A 12,802-nucleotide genomic window follows, 5' to 3' on the forward strand; every position below is an offset into this window, starting at 1 on the left:
TGGGGCTCACCCCCAAGTAGGTGGGTCACCTACTTGACCCCAAGCAGGTGGGTCACCTATTGACACATGCCATTCTCTCCTCCTCCGTATGGGTTCGTAATCTCATCTTATTTTAAGAACCCGTGTAATCCTTACTACATAGACTTGGTATGTACTCAAGTGGCTTAAGTATGGCAAACTTCTAAGTTAGTAGCTTACGTAGGTAAATCGAGTCCTATGACTCGTTACTTGGCCTCCAACTCCTTCTGACTTCTCATGACCCTATTTCCAACCTTTTCTCTCACGGGTTATCGCATTCTTCTTTCCTTAGAGTTCTGTAATAGTGTAGTAAATTATTCGGCTCACATGATCACTTCTAAGAAGCTTAGGAGGCATTCCGAGCTTAAGAGTGCGGGGTGTAACATCCTTCCCCCCTTTATAACATTTTTCCTCGAAGATTAACTTACCTCGTAGTGGTTTAGATTGCCTTTGTATATAAGTAATAAGTACGGATATCTTCTCTCTATCTCTTTTTTGGCTTTCCCAGTCTTCTTTCTGGTTTTATTGTTTTTCCACAATACCTTAATAGAAGTCACGTCCTAGTTTACAACCTTCTAACTTGCTGATCCAAGATGACTATAGGTTGTTCCTCGCATGATTCCATTTTGTGGGCATCATCTACGGGACATACTCTGGGTGGATCACTAGTGCATTTGTGAAGTATCTGTATTAGATGTACTAGGCATATAATTTCACAATCAGGTGGTAAGTCTAACTTATAGGCAACTTTATCCATCTTCCCAGCAACTCGATAAGATCCAATATATTTTGGGCTAAGTTTTCTTTTCTCGCCAAATCTTATTACTCCCTTCCTAGGTGACCCTGTTACGAACACCTAGTCATTAATTTGAACTCTAAATGTCGATGTTGATTATCTGTATATCAATTCTGCCGATTCCGGCTGCTAGTCAATAGCTTGCTAAATCATGTTTGGGCCTTTTAGTCTTTGCCCCAATAGGGGGACTTACACACTCTACCATACACCATCTTATAGGGAGTCATTTGGATACTGGAATGGTATACATTCATGCAGGCGATCTCAAATCAATGGTAGACGATCATCCCCATTACTCTTGAAGTCAACCACATAAGCTCCCAATACATCTTCTAGCGTTTGATAGTACGCTCAGTCTGTCAAGCAGCTCTAGGGAAAACTGTGGTACTATGACCTACCTGTATTCCCGATCTTTTCTTGGACTGATCTCCAGACGTCAATTATAATTAAAGTCTCTCTATCTGTGATAATAGCTGGAGAAACCTCATGGAGTCTTACTACTTCCTTGATGTGTAACTTTACCTAGTTTCAGGTGCATAGGTGGTCTTGATTGAAAGCAATGGGTTGATTCATTAGCCTACTCACAATAACCTGTATAGTACCCTACTCTCTCAAAGCATAAAATAGGTCCATAATGACGTTGATAATTTGGGAATCCTTAACCTGTATAGTCCTTCTCGACTCCTTTCAAAATTTTAACTAGCACTCTACCTTATGGGTTTCCTCTTCCCTTCTCTTTTCCAATCCTTAGGGTTGGCTACTGAATAATGCCAAAGTCCCTTCATATAATGGCTCTCATATTCATTTTGTGCCTTGTCTATCATTACCTGGTATAATTCTAAAGGACTTTGGCATATAAGTCCGCCATCTTTTGGTAACCCATTAGTTTTGCTCTCTTTGGTTAAACCATTTCATAATTTCCTTATCCCAACTTGTAACCCTTTAGATATGTTATCTCGTGTCATTCTTTACCTCTACAAGAATATGCGAAGGTGCTCAACTTAACCTGAGAAATACCTTAGCGTTATCTTGCTAGGACTGATGTGTTACCTTATTGTTTTCCCCCTCATCCTACAATCGGTATTGGGATCGACACTTGGTATAATCGTGACCATGCCTTACCTTGCCCATGGTACTAATTTCATCCCGACAGTTTGGCTTCACCTATCTGTGTAGCTTTTGGTGGGGTATCCAAAATATCATAACGGTATTGTCATTATTGAATCCCTATCTTTTATCATGTACTTACTCACTTAACCTGATGTTTATATATACACATCCGTAGGTTGCACGGCCATTCTGATGCAACTTGTAGGAGGTAGACGTAGTCATTTCGTCTTCTAGTTCATTCTACTGTACACATCATATTCACATTGAAACTTGCTTTTCCCATCTTGTTATACTTCTTTTATTTTCCCTTATTCACTTTTTACTCTTCTCATCTCCTACCATAGGAGGTTTCCTATTCCTTTTCCTCAGTTATTTATCTACCGCAACATCATTTGCGACCAACTCTATAGCTATCATGTTGTCTTTTAGTCTGGCATGATATCATTTAATATCTTGTTAAAACTTCTTAACACTGCCTTACATAGCATTCTGACTTCTATCCAATTATTGGTGACTTCCAGACCTTTCTAACTTAGTTCAACAAGGGATCTTATTGGAGTCTAAACATCCATCTTAAATATGTTGCCACATCGATTGCCTCTGCCTTACCCTTGCAACTTTATTCATTGACTTTCTCCCTTTAGAGGGTACTTATACCTTTATCTACTGATACCTTGTTCCATATCTCTATGTCCAGTCTCAAATTCGTCTGATCTCTTTCCCCAATCTGCCTGGTACTGTATCATATCCCCGTCTCTCTACATATTTTATAACCTAATTATCCACGTATAGAACCTTGGATAAATCATGAAGCGATGAGAACCTTTCCATACATAGTGTGATACCTCATCTATTAATCTATACTTGAGTATTATGAAAGGTTAATACACATTTGTAGTTGTCCCACTTTTAACTAGGCAACACTCGTGTTCCAACGATGATTGTCCAAGGTGCTCTCGGAATAATAGTTTTATCCCAACCTATATCCTTTGTTTCTTAGGGTGAATGAAAGTTGCGCTATTTATTCCTTAAGTTTGTCATCTTTGTCTTTTAAGGGTTCCATTATTCTCAGGACGACGTTGTGTACACGCATCATTCCTTTATACCTTGTGCCTCTTGTCCTAACTGTGTACCCAACATAGGCTTTTAACTTAATCCACCTACCGAGTGCGCCTTACCAGCAGTCTTACTTTATCCCTGTATTGTTGTACTACACCTTTAAACTCATACTTACGTATCCCTCTTTTAGTTCATACTCATTTTCAATTCATAACATCTCTATGGGGTGCTTCTGTTAGCATTTCTTCCTCCAGTTAGTTGGTGAAGAACTAATAAACTGTTATCAAAAACCATTTTCCAACCATCGTTGGGACAAACTAGAGTCTCTTAAATATCACAGAACCCATACGATCTCCCCCTAGGCTTATCCTCGAGTCATGAACAACTTATCAAATTTTCAACTAAGAGTTGAGGCTTGGTACTTTTCAAGAAAAGTGAACTCAATTGCTGGACATTTTACCCTTTACCCTAAGCTTCTTTTTTTTCCTTCCCACGGCACTAATACGACTGGAGATATCACAGTCTGAACTTTACTGCTCAGATAGGCTTTTGGTTCTCCAAAATAAAATCCTCCAAGTAAAAAGGGGGACCCTTATCGACGACGTGGAGAGTACCTCCTACAACTTTAGTTAAACATAATAGGGGTACTCAGTATCAACTTCCATGACATATTAAGACTCTACATTTCATTCCCTTTCCTTGTTCTGGGAAGATTTCGGCAGAGTTTCCTCTATATTTCTTACTATCTCAAAACCTGCATGTAGAAGATACCAACAATACCTCATAGGGCCAACATATATATATTCATATCATATCACGGCAACACAGGGCTCTCAATATCATCTCATATCGCAGCCACACAGGGCTTTCAATGTCAATAATAATAAAAAAATAATGGACTTACCTTGTATGTCCAACTTCGAACTGCATTTACTGCCCTTTCCTGTCTACTTTTTCCTTCAATTTTCAACTTTACATTTCAATTTTACTTTAATACCTTACCCAGCGATATCTTTCATGCCTTTACTTTACTTACCTACGTGCTCCATAACTTTCCCATGTCATTAATTACTTCCTTTTGTTAATGTTGTCCTTTTGCTAAAGTTCAAGGTTACTATAAAGAATGTTCCTATGACTCAGATCTATTGCACGATCTCATATACGAAAGAAAGGTAACATCCTAAATGTCTTGTAGCCTCCTGTTTATAGATATGGCTTACAACACACCGATACTTAAGACTCTACTAGACATAGTCTACAAACACTCCAAAGACGAACTACTCTGATACCACTTCTGTCATGACCCAACCCAGTAGGCCGCGACTAGGGTCTGAACTGAACCCCCGTATATGTGTCTATCAGTTGTGGTCAAGTCGAACTATAATTAATATAATACCATAGAACAGAACCCTATTGGGTGATAATATTTTCATAAACTGGTAGCCTCTTTTATTTGTATCACATTATTAAAGGGCACATAAGCCGACAAGGCTGCTATAACATAATAACATGTACTACACATTATCTAGACCCAGCTAAACCAACTGACATACACAACCCATATACATGTTTGCAGACCTCTAAGAATATTAATGACAATATATGGCGGGACAGGGCCTCACCGTACCCCTGAATAGACAAAACAATTTTATACATCGATGGTCAGTACCAAAAACCAGGCTCTAATACAATGGAGCCTCTTCAAGCTGAGTTGAGCGGAATCCTAAGCTGACGGACTCCTAGAACCTATATTTGTACCTACAGGTATGAAATGCAGCCCTCCGAAGAAAGAGGGGTCAGTAAAACATAACATAATACAACTGAAAGCATATCTAAAATATAGATGCAGGGGATAAAATATCAAATAAAAAACTTGTACCTGGTGAAGTAAAATCATGCATGCTCAAATTTTACAATATAATCAGCCACATAAGGGATCCAGTGAATCATATTTGTAGAACCATCACCTCCTTATTACAACATATCATCACACACACACGCATATATATATATGTACCCTGGCCCTCTAGTGAGGGCGTGATGAACAATGCAGTGGAATTGAGCACGAATCTGATAACCAGCCTAGGACTCGGAGAAAAAGTGTTACAGTATACGTGAGTAGAGTAGTGGGAAACAGAACACAGTTTAAATCATTATCTGTGACTCAATGAAGTCATCAAGCGAACCATCACTTGGAGATCAGGGTAGGAAGTGTCTGACGTATACCTTATAAATGTCACTAGGGACTAAGTAAAAAGGAGTTTTGGAAATCTTAGACATATACCAGTGTGAAATATCTTATATAGTTCCGAGCGTTGGTTATCTCAGATCTTTTAAAAAAGAAAGGGCTTTGCCTAATCAATCACTATACAGTCACATAGAAGACTCGAGAATAGGAGTTTAACTACTTTAAGGGTCTCAACATCAAGAAGTGATCAAGAGTCCTGAAGTCTTATTCAGAACCTAAGAATGAAGTTGCCCCAAAGCTTACTTCATCCATAGTCTACATCTAAGAAATGCAAAAAGAAGAGAAAAGATAAGCTTTACATACTTATTCCAAAAATGTGCCAAGAGAAAGCTTCACATACCTCGTACGGTTTACTCTTTGTCACGTTCGCCTCATCGTCCTTTGAACCTATTCAACATGGAAGTAATACAAATATCAACCACTCTGGAATTTCCAGCACCTTAAGTTGCACTTTAGTATTCATGGAAACTATTTCCTTGTTCGTCTCCTCAACTAGTTCTTTAATTAGTTAAAGCGTTACCAGAAATTGGGCAGCACCTCCCCTATAACATGCCCTATCCAAATTCTCAATTAAATTCCTAATCCCTAAAGCCAACCAACAACAACAACCTGCAGCTCATATATAAGTAAAACATGGAACATTACACAACACAAGCTCCAAACAACTTGCTGAAAATTACGATACCAAAATAGGATTTCTAGTATTTATGCGCTGAAACCAGCAGCACCCACACCTCTTTTAGAATAATTTTAGGCCCTGCAACATACCCCCCTCATGCCTGCAGCAGCACACCACAAGGACAACACTCTACTTTGATGACAATTCACCTATAACGACTTCAATTTAGATTATCTTCAACGTCAACCATTTCTACACAAATTTTATATTTCCATCCATCTATAGGACGTGTAATACACTTCAAAACAACACCATAAAGTCCAAATTTAAAGGAGAAACCTTACCTTACCCAAAATTGGCTAAAACTCACCAAAACTGCACCTCGAAAACTTTTTGATGTGCTGAAATGGGGCGGACTGTTTGTGTCACTTCTCCGCTGCCCCAAATTGGAATTTTATTTTATCAAACATCATTAAATAACCATGGGACACCATAAATTATTAATTCATGGAATGAAACTCAGAGGCTTACCTTGGCTGCCCCAAACTCATAGCTCCCTCTTCTTGCCCTCCAACGTTTTTCTCTTCAAGTTTTTAAGTGTAGGGCTGAAGAAATGAATCGGTAGACATTGTAAGATATAGATATACCTCCCCACGTTCTTGAGGAACATGGTAGATAATTAATTCACGGAATAAAATCGGAACTTACCCTTGTTTTTTCCTTGTTACCGGAGGTGCTCCCTCTTAAACTCTAAGTTTTCTTATCTTAGTTTGTTCAACTCTTTGGCTGGAAAATGACTTAGTAGTAATCCAAACACACATATATACACCTCATTAGGATGTGACACATTTCATTCCCATAGGATGACATGTGTCCAGCCTCTATTGGGCCGTGTATCCATGCTATGGCGCATAGGCTACCACGTGTCCTTGGTGGGGCACACCCCAAGTAGGTGGGTCACTTACTTGACCCCAAGCAGGTGGGTCACCTGCTGCCACATTTTGTTCTCTCCTCCTCCACGTGGGTTCGTAATCTCATCTTATTTTAAGAACCCGTGCAATCCTTACTACGTAGGCTTGGTATGTACTCAAGTGGCTTAGGTATGCCAAACTTCTAAGTTAGTAGCTTACGTAGGTAAATTGAATCCTACGACTCATTACTTGATCTCCAACTCCTTTCGACTTCTCATGACCCTATTTCCAACCTCTCCTCTCACGGGTTATCGCATTCTATTTCTTTAGTGTTTTGTAATAGTGTAGTATATTATCCGGCTCACATGATAACTTCTAAGAAGCTTAGGAGGCATTCTGAGCTTAAGAGTGTGGGGTGTAACATAGGTGGATCCCCAAAATGTACATCTATACCTGCAGGCATGAAATGCAGTGCCCCAAAAAATCAGGGTCAGTACAATACATGTACTGAGTATATAAATCATAACATAGCATAAACGAGCTTTCAACTGAAATAGGGATCCAGGCAATAAATATAACAGTTAACGAATCACTATACCTGCATTGTGTGAAATGAGGGTGTGTATATCTTCCTCACATACCATACTAAGCCCATTGTGGGACTCGAGGTTACAAATATATCACTATGTTTTCATATGCATACGTATATACTATATCCGGCCCTTTAGTGAGGGACTCGGTGAAGCTGTCATTTCATCATGTATCATGCCCGGCCCTTCATGGGATGAGGTGAATAATCATTTCATCATATATCATGCCCGGACCTTCATGGAACGCGATGAATAAGCATTTCATCATTTATCATACTCGACCCTTCGTGGGATGCGGTGAATAAGTATTTTATAATTTATCATGCCCGACCCTTCATGGGACGTGGTGAATAAGCATTTCATTATTTATCATGCCTGGCCCTTCCAGGGATGCGATGAATAAGCATTTCATCATTTATCATGCCCGGCCCTTCGTGGGACGCAGTGAATAAGCATTTCATCATTTATCATGCCCTGCCCTTTATGGGACGTGGTGAATAATGTATTAGCATCATGCGTGAGTGGAGTAATGAATAACCATCTGCAAATGAATGCATCATTTAAGGCTCACCGAAATGGTCAAATGAACCATCACTTGGAAACTAGGGTAGGAATTATCTACAGTACCTCTAGATGCCATTAGGGACTATGTCAACTGGAGCCTCAACTTCATAGTCATACGTTACTATAGTATGCACCAGCTTATAGAAGTTCGAGTATTGGCTATCTCAGAGCCTTTTAAATAGAGGAGCTTTTTTGTACCAATCACTATTCAATCGTATAGAAGACTTGAGGAATAAGAGCTTAACTCCTTTAAAACTCTTAACAGCTATAAGTGAACCAGAAACATGTATCAAGAAAGTGCCCAAAAGCTTATAGAACCGAGGACATTTGTTATTGTAGGATCCTTATGAATAAGAGCTTATATCTCCACTTACTATTCAACATATAAAAGACTCGAGAGTAGTGGATTGACCGCCTTTAGAGTTTTAGCATTTAGACGTGGATAAGAGTCTGAGTCGTGCTCTAAGCTTATGAATAGAGTTACCCCAAGCTTCATATACATATCTTTTGTAACCTATATCTAAGATATGCCAAAAAGAAAAGGAATGGGCTTTACATACATTTGAAACATACCAAACCAAGGGAGAGATAGGCCTTACATACTTACTACTTCCCTTCATACAGAAGACTTGAGAGGCAATATCTCACTTATTATAGGAATTCTAACATCAGGAAATAGGTCAGAGGCATGAATCATTCTCGAAGCTTCATGAATGGATTTACATACCTCGTATCGATTGATTTTAACCCGGCTTGTCTTGTCGTCCTCTGAAATTATTTAACACGAAGGTAATACTAATATAAATAATCTTTAACTTTACATCTTCTAAATCCACAACCAAACACCCATAGGAATCAATCCCTTATTTGTGTTTCTCGACTAGTCTTGACTAGCCTATTAGTTAGTTAAGAAGTTAACGGAATTCGGGCAGCATCTCCTCTATAACTTGCCCTATCCGAATATACAATTAACCTCCAAACCTTAGAATCTATATTAACCACAACAACCAGCATCCAATACACACTTACACCACTTCAATATTACACAAAACAAGTCCCAAACAATTTGCCCAAAATAACAATACCAAAATAAGGTTTTTAATTGTTAATCCATTTAATCACTAACCACGCAGAACGGAGGGTTAGGTGGATGTAACCAGCAGCACCCACACCTCTTTTAACCCACGTTCCACCCCTGAAACACGCAATTAAACCATCCCCAACCTGCAACACCATAACAATAACACACTACTCGACTTCAACTTAACTATACCGACTCCAATTTAGATTGTTTCTAACGTCAAACATATCTATGAAATTTTTATACTTCCAGACACATAAAAGGAGTGTAATACACTCCATAACCACACCATAAACTCCAAATTGAAATAAAGGACCTTACCTTACCTGAAATTGGCCAAAACATGCCAAAACCCACCTCGGAAGTTCCCTAATTGCGGTTGAAACGTCCTGGTTGTTTACTATCCATTTGGTGATGCTCTAAATCATAAATTTACATTATTAACACCTTTATATCATTTCCAAACCCTTAATAAAACGTGGGAGAAGAGAATCAAGCCATACCTTGCTAAAACTTGCTAAAACTTATTTCGGAAGTTCTCTTAACATGCTGAAAATTAACGGACTGTTTGTATCTCTTCCTTGCTTCCCCAAAATGAGATTTTATATTATTAAACACTGCTATATAACAATAGGATATCTTAAATAATTAATTCATGGAGAGAAAATGGAGGCCTTACCTTGGCCTAGCTACTGCCGTAGCTACTCTCCCATGTCTCTCTAGTTTTTCTCCAACTTTTCCAAGGTAAAAGACTAAGGAAATTAATCCTTAGTCATCAACACACATATATATACTTACTTAGGGTGGGACATGTGGCAGCCCCCCTAGGGTTCCACCTCATCCATGCATCCAATCCAAAGCCACCACGTGGCAGTGTGGGACCCACCTCAAGTAAGTGTGTAACCTACTTGGTCCAAGTAGGTGCATCACCTACTTGCTTCCGAGTAGGTGCTACGCCTCCTTTCGCTTCTTCCATGGGTTTGCAGCCTCGTCTCACTTTATGAACCTATGCAATCTCAAGTAGCTTAGTATGTAAAATGTCCCAAGTAATAGCTTTTACAAGCAAGTCGAGCCCTACGACTCACTACTTGACCTCCAACTTCTTCCAAATTCTTATAACCCTATTGTCACTGTTCTCTATTATGAAGTATCTCATTCTCCTTTCCTTAGGATTATTTGATAGAGTTATAGATTATCCGACTCATATGATGACTTCTAAGAAACTTAAGAGCCTTCCCAAAAACTTAAGAAGCTTAAGAAGCATTCCAAGGTACAAAAGTATGGGGTGTAACATCCTTCCCCCTTTTAGAACATTCATCCTCAAATGTGAACCACAACCTTCCTCTAGATCTTATACCGACTATATGGGGAGTTCCTTTGTCCCGTTGCCATAACATATACTTTCATCGAGCAATCACTATCAGAGTTCCAAAAGTTAGGATTACTTGTAGACGTAGGGAATAGGTACGGATACTTGTGTTTCATTTCCTCTGTTACTTCCTAGGGGGTCACCCATCCTAGTACTACTCTCGCCCAAGCATGCTTAACTTTGGAGTTTTAATAATCGCATTTATCCCTTATGGGATCTCATTTGAAGTTTAAGCGTTCCCATTTATATATGATAGCGTCAATTGATTTTTCTCTTAGGCTTGTACTTCTTTTATCCACTTCCCCCCTTTTAGGGTGTACCCATGTTATCCTCTGTTTATTGTCAACTATTCACACGTAAATGATTCTATTCCAACATGTTTAATATACTGGACCATGTCTACACCCGCTGTTAGATCATCCATACTTTAGGTTGCCCCTATAAGAAACCCTAGCACAAACATAGGGTGCTTAGTATTCTCGATAGATAGTACATAATTTAGTCTAAGTACTGGCACTCGAGTCATATAATTTAATATAGTAGTTTAGCCGAAGGCATATTTCATTCATCCCAATCAGTACGTCACTAGTGCTTATAATCGTGTCCGATTCTCCATTCGGGGGAACTTATACTCTGATGACACGTGTTTCACGTTTTGTTATCACCTTTTTTTTTCCAAAGGATACCACTTGTTCCTTTGATAATTTCGCAGTGCCTCAGTTGTTTTGTAATTTCCATTCCTTATCCTCGAGGGATCCCACTGTTTACCAAGGTGGAGGTACGTATACAGAATACCCATAACAGTTTCATGAGCTTCCATTCTTATCGTTATCGTAGATACGATCTTTCAAGATATATTACAACCTTATATCTCATTCTCTTTCTATTTCCAAAAAAATATCGGCAGAGTTTCCTCTATATTCCTTACTATCCCAAATCTGCACTTAGGAAATACCAATAATTCCTCACAGGGCCAACATATATTTATTCTTATCATAGCCACACAGGGCTTTCAATATCAATAACCGTATGAAAATAATGGACTTACCTCATATGTCCAACTCAAACTGCATTTGTTACACTTTCCTGTCTACTTTCCTTTCACCTTTTAACCCTACATGTCAATCGTATTTCCATACCTCACCTGACATATCTCGTTTGTGCCTTTTCTTACCTTCGTTCCTTGTAACCTCCTATATCGTCAGTTATTTTCTTCTAACGATGTTGTCCTTCTGCTGAAATCACAAGTTAGTATGAGGAATTTCATTTCCTATGACTCAGCTCTATTGCACAATCTTAGATATGAAAGAAAAGTGACATTTTAAATGTCCTGTAGCCTCCTATTTAAAGATGTGGTGCACAACACATCGATAATCAGGACTCTATTAGACACGGTCTGTAGATATTCCAAAGATGAACTATTTTGATACCACTTTTGTCATGACCTAACCCCATGGGCCGCGATAGGTGTCCAAGCTGTACACTTGCGTATACCCCTATCGCATAGTTAAGTATTGGCACAACCTGTCCCCTGAGGGGTCATTACTTATCACACCTATTATTTAGGCAATATAACGCATAAGCCGATGAGGCTACCATAGCATGTGGGGTCATCTCATGATATACATGCACGTGAGCTAACAAGGCCGCCACGATAATAGGAACGTCCTAAACATAAATCATATAGACATGAACGAGAACACATATAAACACAACCCACTTCTATGTCTACAGACCTCTAAGAGTATTACTAACAACATATGGCGGGACAGAGCCTCTGCCATACCCCTGAATATACAAATATATACATAAAGGTCTAGTACCCAAAAGCTTGGCTCCGATTCAATGGAGCTTCTCCTAAACTTGTTCAGTAGAACCCAAAGTTGGAAGATCCCCAAAATATGTGCCTGTACCTGCGGGCATAAAAGGCAGCCCCCAAAGAAAAGGGGCTCAGTATGACACATGTACTGAGTATATAAAGCATAACATAGCATAAACGAGATTTCAATTAAAATAGGGATGTAGGCAATAAATGTAATAGTTAACGAATCATTATACCTGTACTGTGTGAAATAAAGGCGTGTATATCTTCCTCACATACCGTACCCAGCCCGCTATGGGACTCAAGGTTACAAATGTATCACTATGTTTTCATATGCATGCGTATATACTATATCCAGCCCTTTAGTGAGGGACTCGATGAAGCTGTCATTTCATCGTGTATTATGCCCGACCCTTCAAGGGATATAGTGAATAATCATTTCATCATATATCATGCCCGGCCCTTCATGGGATGCGGTGAATAATCATTTCATTATTTATCATGCCCGACCCTTCATGGGATGTAGTGAATAAGCATTTCATAATTTCTCATGCCTGACCCTTCATGGGATGCGGTGAATAAGCATTTCATCATTTATCATTCCCGGCCCTTCTT

The sequence above is a fragment of the Solanum dulcamara genome, chromosome 3 (assembly GCF_947179165.1).
Source record: "Solanum dulcamara chromosome 3, daSolDulc1.2, whole genome shotgun sequence".
Taxonomy (NCBI): Eukaryota; Viridiplantae; Streptophyta; class Magnoliopsida; order Solanales; family Solanaceae; genus Solanum; species Solanum dulcamara.